The sequence below is a fragment of the Acinonyx jubatus genome, chromosome B3 (assembly GCF_027475565.1).
Source record: "Acinonyx jubatus isolate Ajub_Pintada_27869175 chromosome B3, VMU_Ajub_asm_v1.0, whole genome shotgun sequence".
Classification (NCBI taxonomy): domain Eukaryota; kingdom Metazoa; phylum Chordata; class Mammalia; order Carnivora; family Felidae; genus Acinonyx; species Acinonyx jubatus.
This window is the reverse complement of record NC_069386.1, coordinates 60,790,568-60,817,173: the sequence shown is the minus strand read 5'-3', so window position 1 is coordinate 60,817,173 and position 26,606 is coordinate 60,790,568. Positions and strand designations below refer to the sequence as shown.

At 40.3% G+C, this 26,606-nt stretch overlaps 1 protein-coding gene across 4 annotated transcripts in view; it reads right to left on the bottom strand.

Moving 5' to 3' along the window:
* Nucleotides 1-8,863, bottom strand: part of INO80 (INO80 complex ATPase subunit) — a 140,868-nt gene extending 132,005 nt beyond the window's left edge. For 3 of the 4 annotated variants that reach the window (XR_008299228.1, XR_008299230.1, XM_027066971.2), the window contains exon 1: nucleotides 8,723-8,863. The gene's annotated coding sequence lies outside the window, so the exon portion shown is untranslated. Of the gene's footprint in view, nucleotides 1-3,561; nucleotides 5,134-8,722 lie in introns of those variants that run through there. The other variant, XR_008299229.1, reaches the window with a different exon arrangement.
* Nucleotides 8,864-26,606: the final 17,743 nt, after the last annotated feature.

Sequence of the window (26,606 nt, the reverse complement as noted above, 5' to 3'; positions counted from 1 at the left end):
TTTTCATTTTGGAAGTGACACACTAACAGAGAAATTCTGTGGAACTATGTTCTCCAAAGAAGCCTGAGAAACCTAAGTTCAGGTAATTCATCTTAGGGACAAACATCTGTAAATAAGCACGAGTTGAAATATATACTAAATTATAAATTAATTTTGCTTTTCAACCGTTAAACATTTAAGTCACTTAGGTGTGTAATGATTTTATTAACACTAAATACATTTACTCTCACTCTCTTCATTATACAGTCATTATACAGTATACACAGTCACTATACAGTCTACAGTCAATTAGAACAAGGTAGGTATGTTTACATCAAACTATGTGCTCAATAAAACACTTGTTAAATTGAAGTTAGACTTTTTCCTCTCTTCAACAGAAGCCTGGGGGGGTGGGAAGGGAGACTTGATTACAAACAATTCCAAGTGGGATTCCAAATTTTATGACCTTGTATCAAATACTACTGTAATAAAGAGGCTATATACACATTCTTTTGAGAGCTATGTGCCAAATATTTTATACGTACATGCGCTTTATATTTGCATGAATTCATTTAATCCTTTTATGACACAGGCACTATTATAACTTCCATTTTACACAGCCAGAAGTGGCAGAGCCAGGTCTGAAATCCAAGAAGTCTGACTCCAAAGTCTCACATACTTAAACTCCAGTATTGTCGCAAGGACCTCAAGCAAACCAGAGGCTCCTGGGGCATAACACTATGTTAATGGAGTATTCTAAGCAGGATATTCATTTATTCATTTACTTACAACATTACAGACTTGGAAATACTGATTTTATATTATGAGTTATAATCCAATGCTGCTTTGTTTACTTTGCTGCTCAAATCGTACCAGTTTTGGCCATTGAGAGTTCTCAGCAGGCTCCTGTGCTCCTGGGACTTATCCTTATCATGCAATTGTGTTGTTGTGGTGATGGGTGTTAGAGTACTTCCCTACTTTCTGGCACTACAAGATGTTCCAGGCTCATCTTGTATATTTCCTGCCCAGTCCTATAATCAGTCATTTCTCCAAGGAGCTCTTGTTCCTTGTATTAAATAACGACATTATTCACAACTGATCTATGGAGTCAATGCAATTCCAATTAAAATACCAATTAAAATTTCGGGGCACCTAGTTGGCTCAGTCAGTTAAGCATCCAACTTCAGCTCAGGTTATGATCTCATGGTTCAAGAGTTTAAGCTCCTGTCTGCTGTCAGCACAGAACCTGTTTCAGATCCTGTTTTCCTCTCTCTGCCCTTCCCCCACTTGTTCTCTCTCTCTCTCTCTCTCTCTCTCTCTCTCTCTCTCTCTGCCTCCCTCCCTCTCCTTCAAAAATAAACTTTTAAAAAAATCTTTAAAAAAATGCATTGGAAATGAAGATCTAGGTACTAGGTGTTGCTACTGGGTTTCCTTCAACCTTCTCAGCGGACACAGCACAGAAATATATGTGGGTATAAATCCAAGCATGTATACATACACATACATGACTATTTGTAACCATCTGTGTTAAGCTAAAAATATGAGTTCATGCTGATGTCCCCAACTCCAATCTATTACCACGTGAATCATTCTAGCCTCCGTCCCTTGCTTATCTGTAAATTCACACTGTAACAGTGAGAAGAAACCTGTCTCTTGCCATCCATTTACTTAATTGTTCAATTGCAATATACATGTATATCAGTATCAGAATTAACCTGCACCTTCATGGGATACAACTTTTATCAATTAGACTACAGTGCTTATGTGCAATTCCTTTTGTCTTAGATTCCACTCACTTCCAAGTTTACTTAGATCAGCACCTCCCTTCCATTTTCAGTGAGGCTGTTTCATATATTTCTAACACAATTAAATTCTCTTGTCACAGTCTGCACTCCTTCCTGGGATCTCTCTACCTCCAAAATGATTTTTGTTTTATTTGTACACATTAAAGTTTATTTTGCGCTGTAAAGCCCTATGGGATTTGAAAAATGCATAATGTCATGTATCCACCATTACAGTATCCAAAATAATAGTTTTATCAAGCAGCACTTTAACTACAGGGGCACCTGGCTGGCTTAGTCAGAATATGCAACTGCTGATGTCAGGGTAGTGAGTTCAAGCCCCACACAGGGTATGGAGCCTACTTTAAAAATAAATTACAAAGTACTACAATCTTCTAAGGAAGCAGCATGGTTGGGCAGAGAAGCTGAAGTCAAAAACTGTAAGTTTAATGCTATCAACAAGCCACAGATAGACTTCAGGACTATCAGCTATCCTCTCAAGGTTCCAACAGCTTCATTATAAAATGAGGAGTTCACTGAGATGATAATAATATATAACATTTATAGGGGCACCTGGGTGGCTCAGTCCAACTTCAGCTCAGGTCATGATCTTGTGGTTTCGGGTTCGAGCCCCGCATCAGGCTCTGTGCTGACAGCTCACAGCCTGGAGCTGCTTCGGATTCTGTGTCTCCCTCTCTCTCTCTGCCCCTCCCCACTCACACGCTGTCTCTCTCTGCCCCTCCCCACTCACACGCTATCTATATCTCAAAAATAAATAAAAATTTAAAAAGTTTTTTAATAAAAAGTAATAATATATAACATTTATTAACACTATGTGTCAAGGATGGTGCTAAGCACTTAACAGGTTATCTTATTTATTTCTAAGAACCATATCAAGTAGATACTATTATTATCCCCATTTAATAGATGGCATTAGGCTTTATACTAACTTGCACAAGATCTCCTAGCCAGAGTTGTAAAGACTCTAGAGCAGGAGTCAGGACAGTATGGCTTGCATACCAAATCCAGCCCACTGCCCTTTTCTTATTCCTGATAGATAAGAATGTTTTTTACATTTTTAAATAAGTGAGGGAAGAAAATCATTATTTCATGACACATGAAAATTCTATGAAATTAAAATGTCAGTGCCCATAAATGAAGGGCAGAGTTGAATGGCTCCAACAGAGAAGGTATGACCAGCAAAGCATATGATTTATTTGACCCTTTACAGAAAAACTTTCCTGAGCCCTACCCCAGAGCCTGGTCTTCTGTTATATTCTAAGAATGATTCTAAAAAAGGCAAACTATTACTAACATTAGAATAACATGCAGGACAGAAATATTTTAGACCCTGAACTAAAATATGTCATGTTGCAAAATACCACATCTCTGAGTTATCTTAAATATTGACATCTAGTGGTATTCATTACATAAACACAAAGGTTAGTGCATTGTAACTATTTTCTTTATTGGTGTATTTTTTCCCTGCCTTATCTTAAAAAAGATTTGAGACTCTTCCTACTCAAAAAAGTTCTGATTTCAACACTTTACAAACTAAAATTTTAGATTAAGCTAATTAAACTGTCAAAAAAGAATGTTACTTGTAATTACAGCTAACACTTGTGGAGAAACTATGTGCCAGAGACCATTCTAAGCAATTTACGCATTTATTTCTCACAATTACCCTCTATGAAGTAGATACTATTACTCTCCTAATTTAACAGATGAAGACAGTGAGGCTTAAATAGCTTTCCAGAGATCATACAGTTAATAAGAGAGTTAAAATTCGAACTCAGGTTACCTGGCTCTAGGATCTAGAAGGGGCTCGGTGTAATATACTGCCACTGGATTACAATGCTTCTGTTAACAAGGTAGAACAGGGCCTTTAAACATATGAAAAGAATGTATTTTTTTTAAAAAAGACAAAAAACTACTACTAATTCCTATCAACAACTCAAAAGAAATATGTAGGTTTATACTTCCCCACGGCACCTAGAGTTTGCATAACCCTGTGTTTATCTTTGCAGAGCCCCTCTGTACTCTCCACACATACACATACAAGTGGATTAATTCTCTTGTACATCCCCAGAATCTACCACAGTCCCTTAAGTGTGGCAGATGCTCAACAAATTGTTGTTGGGAAAATCAAAAAGCACTCATTAGGTGTTCAATGAATATTTATCTAATGAATAAAATAAGGAGTTACATAAACCATTAGGTACAAGCATCATCAAATGGCTTGCTGACCTGAAATGAACTAGGACTGGATCATAAAAGTCTCTGGCTTTATAACCATAACATTGTGTCTGGTTTGTTCTTGAACCTTAACCATCTTCCTTGCTAGTAAGTTTCATAAACAAACCACTCATTATACACCTGTCAAACAATATTCATCCTTCAAACTGATTCTAATTTTCCAGGATTATAATGCATGTTTTTATCTAATTCAATTTAATTTAATCATAGTCCATCCCAGTCTTCATCATTTCAATATGGAGTCAAATTTCTTTATCTTCACATGTAAGCCCTACCACTGCCTTCATCATTTATACTGCCATTTTCTGGAAACTTCCCTCCTGTTTATTTTGACATTTTATTTTTCAGTAATCTCTAAACCCAATGTGGGACTTGAACTCACGACCCTGAGATCAAGAGTCACATGCTCCTCCAACTGGGCCAGTTAGGCACCCCTTGATTTATTATTTCCTGAAGTGCAGTAATTGAAATCCATTCTATAGTCTAAGAGTAGACGTAACTGTGGTTTTGTACCAAGATAACGCAGTCCGTTTATTTTTTCATGCCTTTCCAGGGAATGACTAACATTTTGTCGGCCTTTCTGACAACACTCAGGCAACATTCTCAGGAATAAACTGAGCACCTGAACATCCTTTTTACCATATTGATGTTTACTAGCCATTTCTCTGTTCTTGCACAAAACTGTGAAAGATTTATCCTGTTTATTCTACTTAGCTACTAACCTCTTACACAAAAGAGCTAGCTGTCACATACAAACCCAAAGGTACCTTATTTGTTCTTTTACAAGAATATCCTTAGTACCATTATCAAAAGATGACTCTATACTTGAATACACAGAGACAATCCCATATACCATACAGGTTGTTCCTACTACATAGTTTCCCTTCTCCCAAATCAAAACTAAATGTGTATCATAGGGGATCATAGGGGAGCCAGGGTGGTTCAGTCAGTTAAGTGTCCGACTCTTGATTTTGGCTCAGGTCACAGTATCACAGTTTGTGGATTCAAGCCCCAAGTCAGGCTCCACACTGACAGCACGGAGGAGCCTGCTTGGGATTCTCTCTCTTTCTCTTTGTCCCTCCCGTGCTTGTGCTCATGCTCTCTCTCTCTCAAAATAAATAAACTTAAAAAAAAAATTTTTTTAAATGAATGCGCCACCTGGGTGGCTCAGGGGGTTAAGAGTCCAATTTCGGCTCAGGTCATGATCTCACAGTTCGTGAGTTCCAGTCCCGCATCAGGCTCTGTACTGATCCCTCAGAGACTGAAGCCTGCTTAGGACTGTGTCTCCCTCTCTCTTTGTCCCTCCCCCACTGGTGCATATGCTCTCTCTCTCAAAAATAAATAAACATTAAAAAAAATTTTAAATAAATATGTCATAGCTTTTGGCGTATTTCCTCACAGACAAAAATAAACCAACATTCATCAATATGCTGTCTTACAGTTAACATGTCATTTAATCTCAGAAGTGAAAATTATTATTCCCATTTTACAGATAAGGAGAACTGAAACTCAAAAATGTTGAGTAGCTTACCCAGTGGTTAAGTGGGACTCAAACCCAAATCTTTTTTTAGTCTAAAAACAATGTCTTTCCATCACGTTACCAGGTTTCCCCTTAGCTAAACTATCACTTGCTTTTCCCATAAGAAGTCATGTTCTTGAGAATATGAATTTAAGAGTCCGCATCCTACTTCTTGTTATGGAAACCACTGGTTTGCCCCACATGAAATCACTTATCTATGCATCCAGGCCTCTCTAAGACAAAGGCTTTCTTAAACTAGGGTCCATAAACTTGGATGGGGAAAAATTCACATTCTTATTTTTGCTAAACTGTAACTGAAAATAGCATTTCTTTCATTTCTGAATGTAAGCAGCACACCCCAACTTTTACTATTTGTTTCAGTAATAAAAAGCATATTTCTTACATCATAAATACGTGAACTATATTTTATACATTTAAATGTCATATTCTGAGAAGGTGTTCACAGGTTTTTTTAGACTGCAAAGGGGTCCAGGGCACATAAAAAATGTTAAGAACCCTGCTCAATAGACTGTCACACAGGCTGTCAAATCCTTGGGTAGTGAAGGTTTATAAAATCACGTCACACAGCTGATTCACAGTCTTTTAGTCCCTTAAAAATATGAATAGCATTTAGTTCCAATGATTTATTTACTTTTACTTTTTTTAAATGTTTGTTTTTGAGAGAGAGAGAGTGGGGGACAGAGGATCCAAAGTGGACTCTGTGCTGACAAGAGTGAGCCCAACATGGGGCTTGAACCCCCAACCGCAAGATCATTGACCTGAGCCGAAGTTGGACACTCAACCAACTGAAACAGCCAGGCACTCCCCCAATGATTTTTTAATATCTGTCAATTACATTTATAATTACTGATCTCCTACTTCTGACCTAACATATATGGAAATCTCTCTTATGTACTTATTAAGTCCAGGCATTATGCTTTGTGATCTTTTCAACCCTAACAAACCTACCACATCATGATTAGCAAATGAATCGAATGCTTCTATAAGTGAATTTCTAACTTCATGTAAGCCATAGTCTGAATGTTTGTGACCCTCTCCCGACCATCATACGTTTAAATCCTAACTCCAAAGATGATAGTATTAGGTGGGACCAGAGCCCTCAAGATTAGGATTAGTACCCATAATAGTATTTAGTATTACCAACTCTTCCCATTCTCTGTATGCTACAGCCTATCATGTCAAAATGTTTATGCTTAAGATTCAACTTTAAAATTTGCCAACTTTAAAACGTCATTTTCCCACACAAATTCAATTTCCTATTAAACCTATCCCATTCTGAACTCTCGAAAATTCATTGTACCCCAGCATTTACATTTTGTGTGAACTTGTATATTGACACGTTAAACCTCGAAGCCAGTTTTAATCTTCTTGAGGGCAGCAAGATGTCTATTATTGCCTCTCTAGCCCCATGTCTACATAAGCAACAGCGGTCAAAAGCTGTTATGATAACTTTCCTTGATAGTACCATGACAAACTCTTATTACGTGAAATCATAACACCATAGTTTATTGTCTGTTGCTTAGACGTAATCAGATGTTCACCTTGATGTACTCAAAACTGTTTTTTATCAGTCATAAGCTTTTCTAATCACGTTTGTGCTCTTTACAGTTACCTATTAAAAGACACGGATCTTTGAAAATTAGTTTGGATTCTTCTGAAACAAAATAAAGAGGAAAAGAACACAGTAAACTAAAATAATAGAATTTAACCCTTAAAAACACAAATTTGCTTTATTATCTAGTAAGGTATGTGACTTTTACCACATTTAATAACCTCAAATTGTTGATTTATAGGAAGAGCTTGAGAATTTCAAGCATAAAACACAAAGGGAATGGATTATTACTGGCAGCAAAAGGGAATAAAGTCCTGACACATGCTACCACATGGATGAACATTGAGAGCATGTTAAGTGAAAGAAGCCACTCACAAAAAGACACATATTGTATGATTCCCTTTATACCCAGTATCCAGAATAGAGAAATCTACAACGACAGAAAATACATTAGTGGCTCCTAAGGGCTGCGGGAAGGGGTGATGGGGTAGTGACTACTAAGGTGGCTTTTTGGGGTGATGAATTACATAGAGTTGAAAGATGTACAATTAACTCTGAATATATTAAAAATCACCGAAGTGTACACTTAAAAAGGTTGAGTCTTTTGATATGTGAATTATATTGCAATAAAGCTGTTGCCTGAAAATAAAACGCCACCACTAGCAAACCAGAATGAAAATCTCCTTGGGAAAGGCAATCATGAAAGTCACTGACTGGAAAAGTAAGCGGTTACCTGTGATTTTAGCAAAGTGAACCTCCTAATTTTCTCCCATTCCTCCCAACAAGTAACCTGCTAATTCCATCTCCCATTCCTACCAACAAGTACCCGAACATAAAACTAGGCAGTGTATCTATGAATCAAAGAATTTGCGAACAGTTGGCTGCAAACTAAAATAGTGAGTGCATTCTTAGGCTCTATCACTCCTAAACTGTAGGGGGCTTCCACCCTCGATGATTACGGAAGTAGTAGTTTTCATCAGCTAGCTCAAGAAGGAATGTCAAAATAGGATGACACTTGCCTGGACACCCTACAAAAGCCTAAAAGACCACAATGGGTGTCCCCTACGCACTCCTAAGTATGTGCACGTGTTAGGCTGTCCCCACCTAACACCAACAAGCAGCACGCACCATTCACCCACATCCCAACTTGCTCCCCATAAACTGACACACTATCAAGCTCTTAGATCTCATTTGTTTAAGAGAACAGATAAAGACCTCACGGAGTCCCCACTCGAGCCTAGCCCCCGCCCTGACCCACCCCACCCCCAAACCCACACACGTGTTAGCCCGACACCGCCCCACCGGGTCCCACGTGCACCTGGTCTAACACACTCCCCACGTGTGGGCGCCCCACGGGCTTCCTCGGCTATCTGAGGTCACCGCGTGACCCCAGGCCTCTAGAGGTATAAAAGGGGGAAGGACGAGGCCCAGGTCCCTGAGGTCCCAACCCTACGGGGAGTGTCCACACCCATCCTCCCTATTAACCCCAACAAATCCAAGGGCCGGGGGCGACGGCCCCTTTAAGACGCGGCCCAGTCGTCGCCCGCAGAGAGGGGCGCAACGGGGCCTACACAAATCCCCCTCCGTTCGCCCGCCCACGTCAAGTCGCCTCACCTCGGGCCGCCGGGCCCCGCCGCCGCGGCGGCGGCGGAGGGGGGGCGGGGTGCGGGCGGGGTCCGAAGGGGGGGGTCGCCCCGCCGACGGTGGAGCCGCGGTTCGCTCTCTGAGGCTGTGGGACGGTGACTGCGTTGGGCGTGGACGCTCCTAGCTCGCTCCCTCGGCGGCTCCTGGGACCCCAAGATGGCGGCGGCGCTGAGGCGGCTGCGGGCGCTGGGCCGGCGGCGGCGGCGGCCACTTTCACTCACTGAGAGGAGCGGAGCAGGGACACGGGGAGCCATGGCGGGGGGGAGGAGAGGCGCCATAGCCAGGCCAGAACAATCGAGCCGCTACTCAGCTAGCTTACCCCCGCCCCGCCCACGCTCACTGTTCTTCGCCAGCCCGTGGCCTCTCGCAGTGCCGCTGCCGTCGGCCTCGTGCAGCTCGCACCCCGCCGCTGCCGCCTGACGCCCAGAGCGGACTGGGGTTCGGGGGGAGACCCTGATCCATGCCATCTGAGTGCAGATTGGTCGGGGCTGGGACTGGCGAAGATTGCCGAAAGGCGGCGGGGAGGAGGAGGAGGATGTCATCGCTAGAGTGAGCAAGCAGATCTCGCGGGAGCAAATGTCGCGAGACCTCTCCAGTCCTGCAACCGCCGGAGAAAGGTTACTTTCCCCGGAAGTAACGTCAATCGAAACGGCCTGGGATCCTGGGAGTATTTGTTTCCGCAGGCAGGAGTTGGGAGGGTGCTTATGATTAGTTTGTTAGAGGCCACCGAACTCTGAGATCACTTGAGGGAAGGGTTAGGCTCTGGTGTGATAGTTTATCCTGTTTGCAGCCACTGTAGGCGGGTTGGGAAAGTACCTGCTGTGTAGAGCCACTCTTTAAATACGGTACAGGTTTGGGCTTCCCTTTAAGGCTTAGGGACCAAGATCACGATGCTGTGGCCTCGTTAGGTAAATGCCTAGGTGGATCTTTAGGAATCAAGGACTTGGGAACACATAAAACTGTCACCGGAAATGTCTTTCTGTTCTCACACCCACCGAATGAGCCTGATGTCTGTGCCAGCTCCACAGTGCAAGCCCCGTGCTGGCCACGTTTACTAGAGTTAGTGAGATTCAGTTAACAGGATCTGTGATTAGAAGTACCTAGTGAAGCCTAACTGAACATAAGGATTAGATTTTCCTACAAGTGAACTATGCTGCAGTATTTCAGTTTCCTCACATTTAATGCTTTAAATCCTTTAGATCTGGCCCTTAGCATTTAAGCAGAACAGCATTTCCTTAAGGTCATTAAGTAGACTTCTACATGTGCTAAATTCACTGCACTTTTAAAAAGTGAATTTTGAAAAAAGTTAATTTTGCTTAAAGGCAAAAGTATGGTACTTTCCGTAAGAAAGAAGGAGACGTAGGGAAACGCAAGTATTTGCTCATTGGCGGGGTGGGGGGGTGGGGCTAATAAACTAAAGTAATTGGTGTCTGGCAGGAGAGGAGGGTGGGAATAAGGGGAGGAGTGGAAACAAGGCAGCAGGATTGAGGAGGGAGTGGCAAATACTGTTGTAAAGGACTGATTTTTTTTTTTTTAATGTTTTTACTTATTTTTGAGACAGAGAAAGACAGAGTATGAGCCGAGGAGGGGCAGAGAGGGGGGAAGGGGGACACAGAATCCGAAGCAGGCTCCAGGCTCTGAGCTGTCAGCACAGAGCCCGACGCGGGGCTCAAACTCAGACTGTGAGATCAGGACGTGAGCTGAAGTCAGACGCTCAACCAACTGAGCCACCCAAGCGCCCCAGTAAAGGACTGATTCTTAAAACCATAGTTATGTTTCACATACTCCCAAAATTAAACACCTAAAACCAACTAAGATAATATTTGAGTAACAATGAGCTGACTGTAGTATAGACCAAAAGGAAAAGAATAAAGGGGATAAAGTCAGTAATCCCCTAGAGGGACCAAAATGCAGGTAGTAGAGTCTTAAAGTTCAAGTGTGGGTTGACTGTTTTATTTCTTTTCTATTGCTGTGCTAATTACCACAAATGCCGTGGCTTAAAATAACACGAACTTAGTATCTTACAGTGCTATAGATCAGAAGACTGATAGAGGTCTCAAAATGGGCTAAAATCTCAAGGTGTTGGCAGGGCTGCCTTACTTCCTGGAAGCTCTTTGGGAGAATTACTTCCTTTTCTACCTTCTAGAGGCTGCTCCCATTCTTTGGCTTGCAGTTCCAAAGCCTCCATTTGCAGAGCCAGCAATGGCAGGTTGGGTTCTTCTCACATTGTATCCAGCCAACTCTTACCCTTTTTCAGCACCCTCGTGATTATATCAGGCCCACCAAGATAATCCAGGTTAATCTCCCTGTTTTAAAATCAACTGATTGGGGGCGCCTGGGTGGCGCAGTCGGTTAAGCGTCCGACTTCAGCCAGGTCACGATCTCGCGGTCCGTGAGTTGGAGCCCCGCGTCAGGCTCTGGGCTGATGGCTCGGAGCCTGGAGCCTGTTTCCGATTCTGTGTCTCCCTCTCTCTCTGCCCCTCCCCCGTTCATGCTCTGTCTCTCTCTGTCCCAAAAATAAATAAACGTTGAAAAAAAAATTAAAAAAATAAAATAAAATAAAATCAACTGATTAGCAACCTTAAATTCACCTGAAACCTTAATTACCCTTTGCAATATAACCTAACATTCGCAGGTTCTGTGGACATCCTGAGGGAGAGGGCATTATTTTGTTCCCTGCATCTGTGCTAAAACCTCTGAAGTACAACTCTGTTTTCATCTGTGATTCTCACACTAAAGTCCAGCTTTTTCCAATCTCTAATGCAGTCTTACATTTTTTAAAACTTTGTTTTTTTTAGTAATCTCTACACCCAACTTGTGGCTCAAATTCACAACCCCAAGATCAAGAGTTGCATACTCTTCCAACTGAGCCAGCCAGGCATCCCTACAATCTTACATTCTTGATTAAAAGTATGTACATTCTTGGGGTGCCTGTGTGGCTCAGTCGGTTAAGTGTCCAACTTTAGCTCAGGTCATGATCTTGTGGTTGGTAAGTTCGAGCCCACACGGGGCTCTGTGCTGACAGCTCAGAGCCTGGAGCCTGCTTCGGAATCTGTGTCTCCTTCTCTCTCTGCCCGTCTCTTGCTCACACTCTGTCTCTTCCTCAAAAATAAATAAACACTAAGAAATTTTTTTTTTAATTTTTTTTTCAACGTTTATTTATTTTTGGGACAGAGAGAGACAGAGCATGAACCGGGGAGGGGCAGAGAGAGAGGGAGACACAGAATCGGAAACAGGCTCCAGGCTCCGAGCCATCAGCCCAGAGCCTGTCGCGGGGCTCGAACTCACGGACCGCGAGATAGTGACCTGGCTGAAGTCGGACGCTTAACCGACTGTGCCACCCAGGCGCCCCAACACTAAGAAATTTAAATAAAAGTATGTACATTCTTTGCCTCAGAGATTTAGTACATCATATAAAATTTAATCCACGATTTCTTGGTAATTTGGATTTAAATTGAGATTTAATATTTTTCAGAAATATGATTTTACATTAAAGTTCATTGTAACATTTTGTTTACTATACAAATGGAAGAGTCTCTTTGGCTTGAATGTTTTCACAACCATTCAATATGCAGTATTTAATTTTATCAGGGTAATGTTTAAAATACATTAGAGGGGCATTTGGGTGGCTCATTTGGTTAAGTGTCTGACTTCGGCTCAGGTCATGATCTCACAGTTGGTGAGTTTGAACCCCACGTCCTGCTCTCTGCTGACAGCTCAGAACCTGGATCCTTCTTGAGATTCTGTGTCTCCCTCTCTCTCAGCCCCTGTGCTGCTCAAGCTCTGTCTCTCTCTCACAAGAATAAATAAACATTAAAAAATTCAAAAATAAAATACATTAGAAAATAAAAAATACAGAATTTTTTTTAAGTAAGTAGGCTCTATGCCCAATGTAGGGCTTGAACTCATGACCCTGAGATTAAGGGTCACATGTTCTACCAACTGAACAAGTCAGGTGCCCCAAAACATACAGAATATTTTTTTAATGTTTTATTTTTATTTTATTTTTGAGAGAGAAACAGCACGGGTGGGGGAGGGGAAGACAGAGAGGGAGACACAGAATCCGAAACAAGCTCCAGGCTCCAAACTGGCAGCACAGAGCCTGACATGGGGCTCGTACACTCGAACCACAAGATAATGACCCCAGCTGAAGTCGGACGCCCAACCAACTGAGCCACCCAGACACCCCCATAATATTTTTTAATGATCATTTTGCACTTAACAAATGGACACTTTAACCAATGGAGCCACCCAGGCGCCTCAAACAAAACATTTAAAAAAGAAAAAGACCAAATGAACTGTACATAAATGCTGTGGTCCACGTACTATTTTTCACAGAGGTGTGGGGGGTAGGTTAGCAATTTGAAACTAATGTGTACGCTAGAATTAAACAAATAGATTGTAGATCATGAGCTGAATGCCTCAATGTTAGAAAAAAAAGTTATTAACTAAGTAAAAGGGCAAAGCTAAAATTAAGCTTGTGGTGCTAGATTGTTGGAATCTGAGGTATTAGTATAAGTTTATGGTTTTAATTTATGTACAGGTACAGAAATATGGATTGGTGGGTATGTGTGGATTAATATAAATATATTTGAAAAAAATTTAATAAATATATTTGCTAGTTCTGTCTGCTATAGGTATCTACAAGCAATAAGAATACCTAGTACACAGGTACTTATTTCTAAACACCATTCTCCAATAAAAAGAACAAGGAGAACCTTGGAGAAATGATTGATTCAAGATGAGCCTAGAATATCTTGTGGTGCCAGAAAACAATGTTCAAAAAAGGACATCACAAAAACAGGAGCCAACCTGAAAGGGCTCTTACTAGCCAAAACAGAAGATACGTAATGATAATATTGCATTCTGACCTATAGATAATTATTTTTAATGTGCATCTATACTGATACAGTAATTGAGGTTTTTTTGTTTATCATTTTTAGAGCATGAGTGGAGGAGAGGGGCAGACAGGGACAGAGGAGAAAGAAAGAGAGAGAAAGAGAAGCCCAAGCAGGCTCCACACTTACTGCAGAGCATGACAGGGGGCCCAATTCCACAATCCTGAGCTGAAATCAAGACTTGGATGCTGAACTAACTGAGCTATCCAAGCACCCCAATAATTGGTTATTTAAATGAATGAGGGAGAAGAGATAGGTCTTTCATATTTATTTAGTAATTTCTACACCCAATGCGGGGCTCGAGATCAAGGGTCACACAATCTTCTGACTGAGCCAGTAAGGCACCCCAAGACAACTCTTTCTTAGAGTAGAATTCCATTTACTAAGTGTAGAAGGTAAGAGAGATAACAAAAATTGCCATTAAGCAAACACTACAGTAGTGACTCTTGCAGACAAAATCCACTGATGGATGCTAAATTCGTGGGTGAAAATTTAAGGATTTACGTAGATTCAAAGTGTCTCACCCAAGATACATTTTAGCACAAAAGAGAAAGGTGGTAAATTTACAATGGTGAAGCTTGGCAGAACCACCTTAACCAAGTGATCGATCTGAACATAATAAGACATATGGTATGATGGGTAAGATTCCTATACATGTACAAGGACCTTCTAATCCCCAAGGGGCTGAACTGGAGCAGTGGGTTAAAACAGACAGGCACTTCCAGAACCATCGGATTGTAGAGGGGGAAAACAAGTATCCAAAAATGTAGGGTGCTCCTCTAGGTAGCCAAAACAATAAGTGTCAAATGGTAAAATAAAACCATAAAGGTGCTAGAAGAAAGCACTGATTAATATTTTTAACCTTGGAGTGAAGGATCCCTTTTAAGCCTGCCATAAAAGGATGACATAGAGAAGTCAGAAAATAAAAATGCTGATAAATATAACAAAAACAATATAACCTAACCTAAAAATCACCATAAGTCACAAAAAGAAGCCAATTTCTTTAATATACAAGGAGCATTTATGTACCAAATTTTAGAAAGTAACAGCCTAATAGGAGAAGAGACGAAGAAAACACACAATTCATTCATTTGTTCAGTAAGTGTTTGCTGAATGCTTAATATTTGCAAGGCATGGTTCTAGCACTGGAGATGTGGCTTTGCAAAAAACAACAAAAAGGAGTGCCTTATTGTCTCAATCCATAGAGCATGCAACTCTTGATCTCAGGGCCCTGAGTTCAAGCTTCACACTGGGTATAGATCCTACTTACACGTGCACACACACACAATTAAAAAAATAATTAATGGGGCATCTGGGTGGCTCAGTCAGTAAGCATCTGTCTCTAGATCTCAATGTAGGTCTTGATCTCAGGGACTTGGTTCAAGCCCCATGTTGGTTCAAGCCTCCACACCTAGCATGCAGCCCACCTAAAAATATACATCTATAATTTTAAAAATAGCAATTAAAGGAGAGTCTGGGTGGCTCAGTCAGTTAAGCATCTGACTCTTGATTTCAGCTCAGGTCATGTTCTCATGGGTCATGAGATCGAGCCCCACATCAGGCTCCATGCTGACAGTGTGGAGCCTGCTTGAGATTCTCTCTCTCTACCTCTCTATCTGTGCCTCCTGTGCTCACTCACACACGCACTCTCTCTCTCAAAATACATGAATACACTTTAAAAAGAAGTAATTAAAAAAGAAAAAGAAGGGGAGACTGGTTGGCTCACTCAGTAGAGCATGCAACTCTTGACCTTGGGGTTGTGAGTTCAAGCACCACATTGGATATAGAGATTACTTAAAAGTAAAATCTTTAGGGGAGCACCTGGGTGGCTCAGTCGGTTAAGCATCCCACTTTGGCTCAGGTCATGATCTTGCAGTTTGTGAGTTTGAGCCCCGTGTTGAGCTCTGTGCTGACAGCTCGGAGCCTGGAGCCTTCTTCGGATTCTGTGTCTCCCTCTCTCTCTGCCCCTCCCCGACTTGTGTCTCTCTCTATCAAAAATACATAAATGTAAAAAAAATAATAATAAAATAAAATCTTTAAAAAACAACGACAAAGAAAAATAAATATCAAAGGTTGATAAATATATGAAAAGATTCTCAACCTCACTTAAAAGCAAGTAAATACTTTCTTTTAAATTGAGATACTATTTTTCACTTACCTAATTACCAAAGATTAAGCTTAGTACAGGTAAGGCCAAGGGGATATAGGCACCACTATACACTAAAGAAGTCTAAATAGGCAGCATCATTTATTTTTTTGAGAGAGAGAGAGCACAAGCAGTGGAGGAACAGAAAGAAAGAGGGAGAGAGAGAATCTCGAGCAGGCTCCACACCATCAGCACGGAGCCCAGTGCGGGGCTCAAACTCACAGAGAGATCATGACCTAAGTGGAAATCAAGGGTCAGATGCTCAACTGAGCCACCCAGGTTCCCTTTGTCAGCATCTTTTTAAAGGACTCTTATTTATTACTTTAACACGTCCGGTGTGTTTGAGGTTTGATTAAGTATCTATTATTTACTCTTTATAATTCAAAAAATGATTATACAATAGTCCCACTTTGTCCATGGTTTCACTTTGTTGTTTTTGTTACCCGAGGTCAACTGCAATCCAGAAGCCAATGATCTTCCTAACACATTCTCGGAAGGTTAATAGTAGCCTAACTACATACTTCACAATGCCTATGTCATTCACCTCACTTCATCTCATTAGATAGGCATTTTGTCATCTCACATCATCACAAGAGGGTGAGGACAGTATAGTATTTAGAGAGAGACCAAATTCAAATAACTTTTTTTACAGTATATTGTTATAATTGTCCTATTTTATCATTATTGTTGTTGTTAATCTCTTACTGTGCTTAATTTATTTTTTTAATGCTTATTTATTTTTGAGAAAGAGGGAGAGAGACAGAGCATGATCAGGAAAAGGGTAGAGAGAGAGGGAGACACAGAATCTGAAGCGGGCTCCAGGTTCTGAGCTGTCAGCACAGAGCCTGATGCGGGGCTCAAACTCTTGAACTGCGAGATCATGACCTTAGCTGAAGTCAGAGGTTTAACCAACAGGCACCCCTCTAGCTTTGTATTCTTATTATTCATTCAGCAAATATTTACTGAGCTAATTGCTGTAGGCCAAGCAGTGTGCCAAACACTGGGTATATAGTCTAATAAGGGAACATCAGATTAAATAATCACAGCATAACATGACGAGTACAGTATAAGAAGTTTGTATTTGGGAAGCTGAGAGGAGGCATCAGTAACTGCCAACAGACTTATCAGAAGAGTTTTCAGAGGAGGTAACTGAGCCAATTCATGACAGAAGAGGAGTGGTTTTTTGCCATGGGTTTGCCATCCAATAAACAAGTGGGAAATTAGAAGAACCACATCAATATCAAAGTCATCAGGAAGGTAGATTTAGATATGGCGACCATCTCTTCAATTACAAATGTGATGAAAGAAAGGAACCATTGAGAGTTGGAGAAGGAGGCTGGTGATGTGGAGACACCTTGGTGTAGACACTGAAGGCTGAGCATGAACATGACACCATCATCAATATCTCCCTCATGAAATTTTGAACTTTATTTAATAACCCAGGTCAAAAGATCCTCATAGAAAACATCATTACAGGAACATATCAGGCTGACATTGCTGTTCTGATTATTGCTACTGATAAAATACCAGGCTACTCTCTCAAGGAATAGGCAGACTGGTGAGCTTGGAATATCAGTCTGTATTTTTCTTTCCTTGCAATGTCCTTTTCAGATTTTCATATCAAGGCAATGTTGGCCTCACAAACTAATTTGTAAGTGTCTTTGTTCTATGAAAGAATTTGTGTGATTATTTTTAAGGCCTTATTTGTTAGAGGTATATACTGAAATATTTACAGGAGAAATTATCTAACCTAGGATTTGTGTTAAAATGATTCAGGGGCACCTGGGTGGCTCAGTCGGTTAAGTGTCCGACTCTTGGTTTTGGCTCAGGTCATGATCTCATGGTTCGTGAATTCAAGCCCTGCATTGGACTCCATGATGACAGTATGGAGACTGCTTGGGATTCTCTCTCTCCCTCTCTCTCTCTCTCTCTGCCCCTCCCCTGCTCACTCTCTCTGTCTCTCTCTCTCAAAAAAAAAAATAAATAAATAAAAAGATTCAGAAAAAAGTGAAAAGATGAAACAAGAATGATAGAACGTTCTGCAAGTATAATTATGGGTACCTGGGAGTTTATTATACCATTTTACATACTATTAAATTTTTTCCAATGTTTTTTATCTTTCATAATTTTTTAAGTTTGTTTGTTTATTTATTTTGAGAGAAAGAGAGAGCACGAGCAGGGGAGGGACAGAGAGAGAGGAATAGAGAGAGAATCTGGAGCAGGCCCTGCACTGTCAGTGCAGAGCTGTATGTGGGGCTCAAACTCACGAACCATGATATCAAGAGCCGAAATCAAGAGTCAGATGCTTAACTCACTCAGGCATCTAGGCACCCCTATTTTACATAGTTTTAAATATATTAGACATTTCTGTAAGAAAATGTTTTTTTAAGGGAAAAATTCTGGCTAGTATATTTCAGCACACTCTAGTTATAATATTGACCGAACTTAGAAACTCAATCTTCACTCAAACTCGGTGATAAAAACAATCTGCCCTTCCCCTGGAAAAAAAAGACACAAGGATTGTCAATTTGACTAGTTGGATGTAGAGGCAATCCAAGGCTTCAAAGCATGTTTGCTTCAGTGGAAACTCCTTGCAGGTGACCTACTATGCCTTGATCCAGGTCATGTTAGAGTTTGGCTCTGGCACTTATCCCCAATTCAACCAGAAATGCTACTGGAAGGGGACCTGGCTGGCGCAGTTGGTGAGGCATCAGACACTTAACCACCCAGGCGCCCCAACCCTACTCATTTTTAATGGAATTATTTGGAGGTCTTTTGCTACTGAGTTGCATTTTTGTGTCCTCCTTATGATATCTTCTTAATGTCACAAAGATTTTTCTCCTGTGTTTTCTTATAGAAGTTATATCTTAGGTTTTAAGGATTTAGGTCTGTGATCCTTTTTAAGTTACTTTTTATAATCTGTTGCAAGGCAAGTGTCAAGGTTCATTTTTTTTTTTTTACATATGGATGTCCAATTGTTCTCACAACCATTTTCTGAAAAGATTATCCTTTCTCCATTGAATCGTCTTAGAATCTTTGTTGACAATGAATTGACCATGTATATGTGAGTCTGTATCTGGACTCAATTTTTTCCATTGATATATATATTTATACCAATACCACACAGTCTTATTTTTTTTAATGTTCATTTATTTTTTTGAGAGAGAGACAGAGTATGAGCAGGGGAGGGTCAGAGAGAGAGGGAGACACAGAATCTGAAGCAGACTCCAGGCTCCAAGCCATCAGCGCAGAGCCCGACATGGGGCTTGAACCCACGAACAGTGAGATCATGACCTGAGCTGAAGTTGGAAGCTTAACTGACTGAGTCTCCCAGGCACCCCAATACCACACAGTCTTGATTATTATAGCTTCAGAATAAATGTTACAATTAGATAGTAAAATCGTCCAACTATGTTCTTTTTCACAGTTGTTTTGGCTATTCGAGAGCCTTTGTTTTTTCATATACATTTTAGAATCAGCTGACCAATTTCTACCCCCAAATTTGGGAAGAATTAATAGTTTAACAATAGTGACTCTTCAACACATAAACAAGGTCTCTCCATTTATTTAAGTCTTCCTTAATTTCTGTCATCAACTGTAGTTTCAAAATACAAATCTGTTAGATTTATCCCTAAGTATTTCATGTTATTTTTTCTCTTGTAAATGGCATTTTTAACACTTTAATTTCCAGTTACTTGTTGCTATTACATAGAAATATGGGAGCACCTGGGTGGATCAGTCAGTTAAGTGTCCAACTCTTGGTTTCAGCTCTGGTCAAGATCTCATGGTTAGTGGGTCCAAGCCCTGTGTCTGGCATGCACTCTCAGTGTGGAGCCTACTTGGGATTCTCTGTTCTCCTGCTCCCTTTCTCTCTGCCCCTACCTCTCTCTCTGTGTCTTAAAATAAATAAACATAAATAAAAGAAATGTGATTAGTATATATTAATCTGTGTCCTACAACATTGTTATTCTCACAGTTCTAGTAGCTTTTTTATAGATTCTCTAGAATTTTCTGTGTAGGTGATCATGTTGTCTTTGGGGTTCTTTTTAATTTAATTTTTTAGCTTTTTAAAAATTTTAATGTTTATTTTTCAGAGAGAGAGAGACAGAGTATGAGTGGGGGAGGGGCAGAGAAAGAGGGAGACACAGAATCTGAAGCAGGCTCCAGGCTCTGAGCTGTCAGCACAGAGCTCAATGCTAGGCTCAAACCCACAAACTGTGACATCATGACCTGAGCCAAAGTTGGACACCTAACCATCTGAGCCACCCAGGTGCCCTAATTTTTTAGCTTTTTTAAAAGTAATCTTTTGCCCAATGTGGGACTTCAACTCCCAACCCCAAGATCAAGAATTGCATGCTCTACCAGTCAGATGCCCCAATCTTGTCTTTGGATAAAGACATGTCACAGAGACTTAAGAATAACTAAAGGGGGATTCCACGGGCCGAATCTGGGACAATTTGAGCATCAAAATAAATACTGATAGTAAAGAATTATTATTTATAAGACTCCATAAGCTGATATGAATAGATAAAGATAAATGAATGAATTAGTGAATGAATGGTAGAGAAGGGAGAGCTCTTCTTTTGGTTAAATGTAAATTAATAAATGAGGAAGGAATGATAAGATTAGAAAATCATCATTGGAAAATCATCATAATAATTGATTCAGACAAGTATCATCACTGTATGTGGCAAAAACTAGCAGGTGAAAGTTTGAAGAGTAAGAGGATATTTATACAGTCTCAAAGTATGTCCCTAGAAAATACTACAAAAAAGTAACTTCAGAGTGGAGGAGTCTGGCAAACATCACCTTAGCCAAGTGAACAAAAGCAAGGGAAAATAACATCACTGGTAGTGATGTTAATTGACAGCATGAGCCTTCTGCTATGATATGCACGGAAAAGAACTCAGCATCACTTCTGTGGAACTACAGCTAAACTAACATAACCTAAATCTAATATCAGAGAAAGTAAAATTGAGAGACATTAGCTCAAAAAAATAACTGGGTTTACAGGAAGGTGGAGTAGACAAACTTCCCTATTCCTCCTACTCATTACAACTAAAACCCCTAAACACTGTATAAAAAACAAACTAAAACCCCTAAACACTGTATAAAAAACAAACATAAGAATCTGAATGGTAGAGAGAAGATTAACCAGCAAGGAACCCCAGGACCCCAGGAACAACATGGTAGCAGATCCCTGGGATTTCTTTTTGTCTCGTGTATCAGATTTGGATCTGAAGTCCCTGGTAACCTTGAAAATAATGGGTACAAACCAAAAAACCCCAACAAAAGCCCCAATCTTTTAGCCAAAGAAGCAGAAAAAGGGCCACCTAGCAAGACAAAACATTTTTACACAATACCACTTTACTCCAGCCAAATAACACAGGAAAAAACACAAAACAAAAAACAAAACTATGGCCCAGCACCCACATCCACACCAGCAAAGGCTGACTGGGGAGCCTGTCTAGACTTTCACTCTTACAGCCTATAACAAGGTGCCCTAACACTCCTTTGAGGTAGCAGCAAAGAAAGCCAAGTAGGGAGCTAGGGCTTTCATCCCATCTAGGGGTAGCAAGGACTCCTACCCCATGGCATCAGTGGAGACCACGTGGAGATATGGAACTCAAACCTCCCACCAGCATAACAGGGAGTCCCCACATTCAGATATCAATGGAAACCAAGTGAAGAACCTGGATTTCTATCTCCCCCTGACAGTAATAAGATGACACTGCCCCCTTCTCCTATTGGAGTGGTGTCAAAGGAAGCCATAAGACCCAGAATCATACTCAAAGACATAATATGAAAATGTCCAGGTCTCAAGTGAGAGTCACCAAGAGTCAAGAACTCAAACTGAATGAAAAAAAGACAATCGACAGAGCCAACACTAAAATGACAGAGATGACACATTACCTGTTCAGGAAAAATAATTCAAATGACAGTGAATTTCTGTTTTGTTTTTTTTTTTTAATTTTATTTATTTATTTTAAGTAAACTCTACACCCAACATGGGGCTCAAATTCACAACCCTGAGATTAAGAGTCACATGTCTACTCACTGAGCCACACAAGCACCCCTAAATAACAGTGAATTTCTTATCAGAAACCATGAAGGCCAGAAGAAAGTGGCACAATATTTTTCTAATGATGAAAGAAGTGGCAACTCAGAATTCCATACTCCATGAAAATATTTTCCAGGGTTGAAGAGGAAATCAAGATATTGTCAGATGAAGAAAAACTAGGAGACTATGTAGTCATCAGGCCTCTGCTAAAAGAATGGCTAAAGGAGTTCTCTAAACAGAAAAGAAATTATAGAAGAAGGAACCTTGGAACATCAGGAAAGAAAAAAGAACATGCTAAGTAAAAATACAGGTAAATAACATTAGGCTTTATTTCTCCTCTTGATTTTGTTTGATTTAGTGTTTGTGGTATGTTTGTCATGTACATTCCTCATGATTATGTTTGACAGTTGAAGCAAAAATTATATTATATTACTACTATGGGCTGAACGTTGTGTCCCTACAAATTCATATGTTGAAAACCTAAGGCACATGGTAATGGTATTAGCAGGTGGCGGGTTGGGGAGGTGATTGGGTCGTGAGGTCATAACTCCTATGAATGGAATTAGTACCTTTTTAAAAAAAGACCCCACGGGGTGCCTGGGCAGCTCAGTCAGTGGAGCCTCTGACTCTTAGGCTCAGGTCATGATCTCAGGGTTGGTGAGTCTGAGCCCCATGTTGGGCTCTCTGCTGACAGCGAGAAGCCTGCTTGGGATCCTCTCTCTCTCCCTGTCTCTCTGCCCATTCCCCACTCTTTCTCTCCCTAACTCTCTCAAAATAAATAAATAAACTTAAAAAAAAGACCCCACAGAGCTCCCTAGCCATGTGAGCTCTTCCACCATGTGAGACAGATTGAGAAGTCAGTAATCTGCACCCAAGAAGAGGATCTTCATGAGAACTTGACAAAGCTGGCACCCTGATCTTGGACTTCCATTCTCCAGAACTATGAGAAATAAATTTCTGTTGTTCAGAAGCCACCCACTCTGTGGTATTTTGTATTAGCAGTCCAAATGGACTAAGACAATCACTGCCTGATGTTCCAAATATATAGAGAGGAAATATTTGAGACAGCAGAATGCTGGAAGTTCTAGAATTACTCTAAGGCAAGTAAGGAAAATAAAAGGCATTCCAGGGACGTCTGGGTGGCTCAGTAGGTTAAATGTCTGACTTTGACTCAGGTCATGATCTCAGGGTTCGCAGATCTCAAGCTCTGCATCCGGCTCTCTGCTGTCATCACAGAGCCCACTTCAGATCCTCTGTCTCCCTCTCTCTGTCCCTCCCCCACCCTCCCTCCCTCTCTCTCACTCTTTCTCTCTCTTTCTCAAAATTAAACATTAAAAAAAATAGAAGCATTTCAATTGTAAAGGAAGAAAGAAAACTGCCCTATATTCAGATGACAAGATTACATGATTGTCTGCATAAAAAAAAAAAAAATCTACCAAAGAAAACCTAAGAAACAATATGGGAAGTCAGCAAGATCTTAGGATATAAGATAACCATATAAAAACAAACTGCATTTTTATATACTAGCAATGGCCATGTAGACACTGAAGTTAAAATACAATACCATTTGGGGGTGCCTGGGTGGCTCAGTCAGTTAAGCTTCCTACTTCAGCTCAGGTCATGATCTCACAGTTTGTGGGTCCAAGCCCCACATTGGGCTCTGTGCTGACAGCTCAGAGCCTGGAACCTGCTTCGAATTCTGTGTCTCCCTCTCTTTCTGCCCTTCCCCTGCTCACACTCTGTCTCCCTCTCTCTGTCTCTCTCTCTCTCTCTCTCTCTCTCTCTCAAAAATAAACATTAAAAAAATTTTAATATAATACCATTTAAATCACTCAAGGAAAAAAAAAATACTTAGGTATAAACCTAGCATTATGCCCTATGAAGCACAAAATGTTTTAATTTTGATGAAGTCCAATTCATATATATTTTTTCTTTTGTGGTTTGTGCTTTTGATGTGATATCTAGGCAACCATTGCTTAATCCAAGGTAACAAAGAACAGCTGAATTACAAAAGCAAATCAATATAAGAAAGTAACCTTTTGAATCAACTAGAGTAACTGGATGCCCGTAGCCAGAAGAATGAACCTTGACCTAAGTCTCACATTACATAATGAAATAACTCAAAGTGGATCGTGGACTTGAATGTAAATAAATGGTAAAACTACAAAACTCTCAGGGAAAACTATAGCAGAAAATCTTTGGGATATATGACTGGGCAAAGAATTTTCAGACTTGAAACCAAAAGGATTATCCATAAAAATAAACTGATGAGGAGTGCCTGGGTGGCCCAGTTGGTTAGGCATCTGACTCTGGCTCAGGTCATGATATCATCAGATTCCGCATCAGATTCCAGGATGACATCGTGGAGCCTGCTATGAATTCTCTGTCTCCCTCTCTCTCTGCCCCTCCCTGCTTGCTCTATCTCTCTAAAAAAATAAATAAACATGAAAAAAAATAAACTGATGAAATAAACTGTGAAAGACCTGTTGAGAGGATAAAAAGATACTACAGACTGGAAGAATTTATTTGCAAACCACATATCTGACAAAGGACAAGTATCTAAAATACATTAACAATTCTCAAAACTCAATAGTAGCCTTTTGCCTTGTCGCATCTATGAAAGCAAGATGGGTCACCAGCAGTTCTATTGAAGACACTAATGAATATTCAGTCGAGGTTCTTACTCTTGCCACCTTTGTTCAAATCTGCATGATCTGATCTGGATATAAGGCCTCAGTTAAGCGCCACCAGTGTTTGCATCAGTGCACAAAGGGATAGGTTACATCAGGTTGGACTACGTGATATTCCTTGAATGACTCATCCAAGACATCTAGTGCCAAAACAAACAGAAAAACAATGCCAGCTCTTCGTACTTTAAACAACAGAGACAACAATAAGAACAACAAACTAAACAGTAAATAGGAAACAATCTTTTTTTTTTTTATTTATCTAAGTAATCTCTACACCCAACATAGGGCTTGAACTCATGACTCCAAGATCAAGAGTAGCATGCTCTTCCAACTAAGCCAGCCAGGCGCCCCTAAGTAGGAAACAATATAAATAGCAAGCAATACAAAAGCAAAGAATCCGTGTACAAAAGAGACATTTGCACAAGGAAGATATACAGATGGCAAACAACACATGAAAAGATATCCAGTATCATTAGCCATTAGGGAAGTGCAAAATAAAATCATAATGAGATACCACCTCACCCAACTCACACTGCTAAAATAAAAAATACAACATCAAGCAATACTGAAGATTTGAAGAAAATGGATTACTCATACATTGCTGCTGGGAATGCAAAATGGTATAACAACTTTGGAAAATAATATGACAGTTTCTTTAAAAACTAAACATGTAACTATCATAAGACCCCGCAGTTGCACTCCTGGGCATTTCTCCCAGAGAAATAAAGATTTATAATTACAGGAAAACTGTATACAAATGTTTATAGTGGCTTTATGCATAACAGTAAAAAATTAACACAACCCAGATGCCTTTCAACAGATCCATACCATGAAATACTACTGAGCAAAAAGGAACTATGGCTGCATGCAACAACCTAGATGAATCTCCAGAGAACTATGTTGAGTGAAAAAAAAGCTAATCCAAAAGGTTACATAATGTATGGTTCTATTTATATAATTTCTTGAAATGACAAAATTATAGAAATAGAGAACAGATTACTGCTTTCCAGGAAAAGATAGGGGTGGGAATGAAATTAAGGTGGCTATAAAAGGGCAACATGAAGGATCCTTCTGGTGATGGAAATATTCCTTATCTTGACTGTATCAATGTCAATATCCTCGTTTTGATATTATGCTATAGTTTTGCAAGATGTTACCAATGGGACAAACTGGGTAAAGAGTAAGATTTCTCTGTATTATTCCTTACAACCGCATGCAACTCTATAATTATCTCACATTAAAAGCTTAATTAAGAAGTAACTTGCCTAGGGGATGCATGGGTGGCTCAATAAATTAAGTGTCTGACTTTGGCTCAGGTCATGATGTCAGAGTTTGTGAGTTCGAGCCTCGGGCTCTGCACTGATAGCACAAGCCCTGCTTGGGATTCTCTCTCTCTCTCTCTCTCTCTCTCTCTCTCTGTGCCCCTCCCCCACTCACGTGGTGCACACACACACACTGGCGTGCTGTCTCTCTCTCTCTCTCTCTCAAAATAAATAAATAAACTTAAAAAAATAATAACTTGCCTAGGGGCACCTGGCTGGCTCTGTTGATAGAGTATGTGACTCTTAATCTTGGAGTCATGAGTTCAAACCCCCGTTGGGCACTGAGCCTACTTAAAAATAAATAAATAAATAAATAAATAAAAAGGGGTGCCTGGCTGGCTATGTCAGTAAAGCATGAAACTCTTGATCTCAGAGTTGTGAGTTTGAGCCCTATGTTGGATATATAGAATACTTAAAAATAAAATATTTTTAAAAATAAAAATATAAACAAACAAATAAATAACTTGCCCATATTCTTAAAGAAAGTCATGTTATGGAATATAAACAGGGGTTCCTGGCTGGCTCAGTCAGAAAAGCATGAAGCTCTTGATCTCAGGCTCATGGGTTTGAGCCCCACGTTAGGTACAGAGGACACTAAAAAAAAATAAGTACAGAAACATTTTTTTTTAATTTTTTAACATTTTTGAGAGAGACAAAGACAGAGCTTGAGTGGGGGAGGGGCAGAGAGAGAGCGAGACACAGAATCCGAAGCAGGCTCCAGGCTCTGAGCTGTCAGC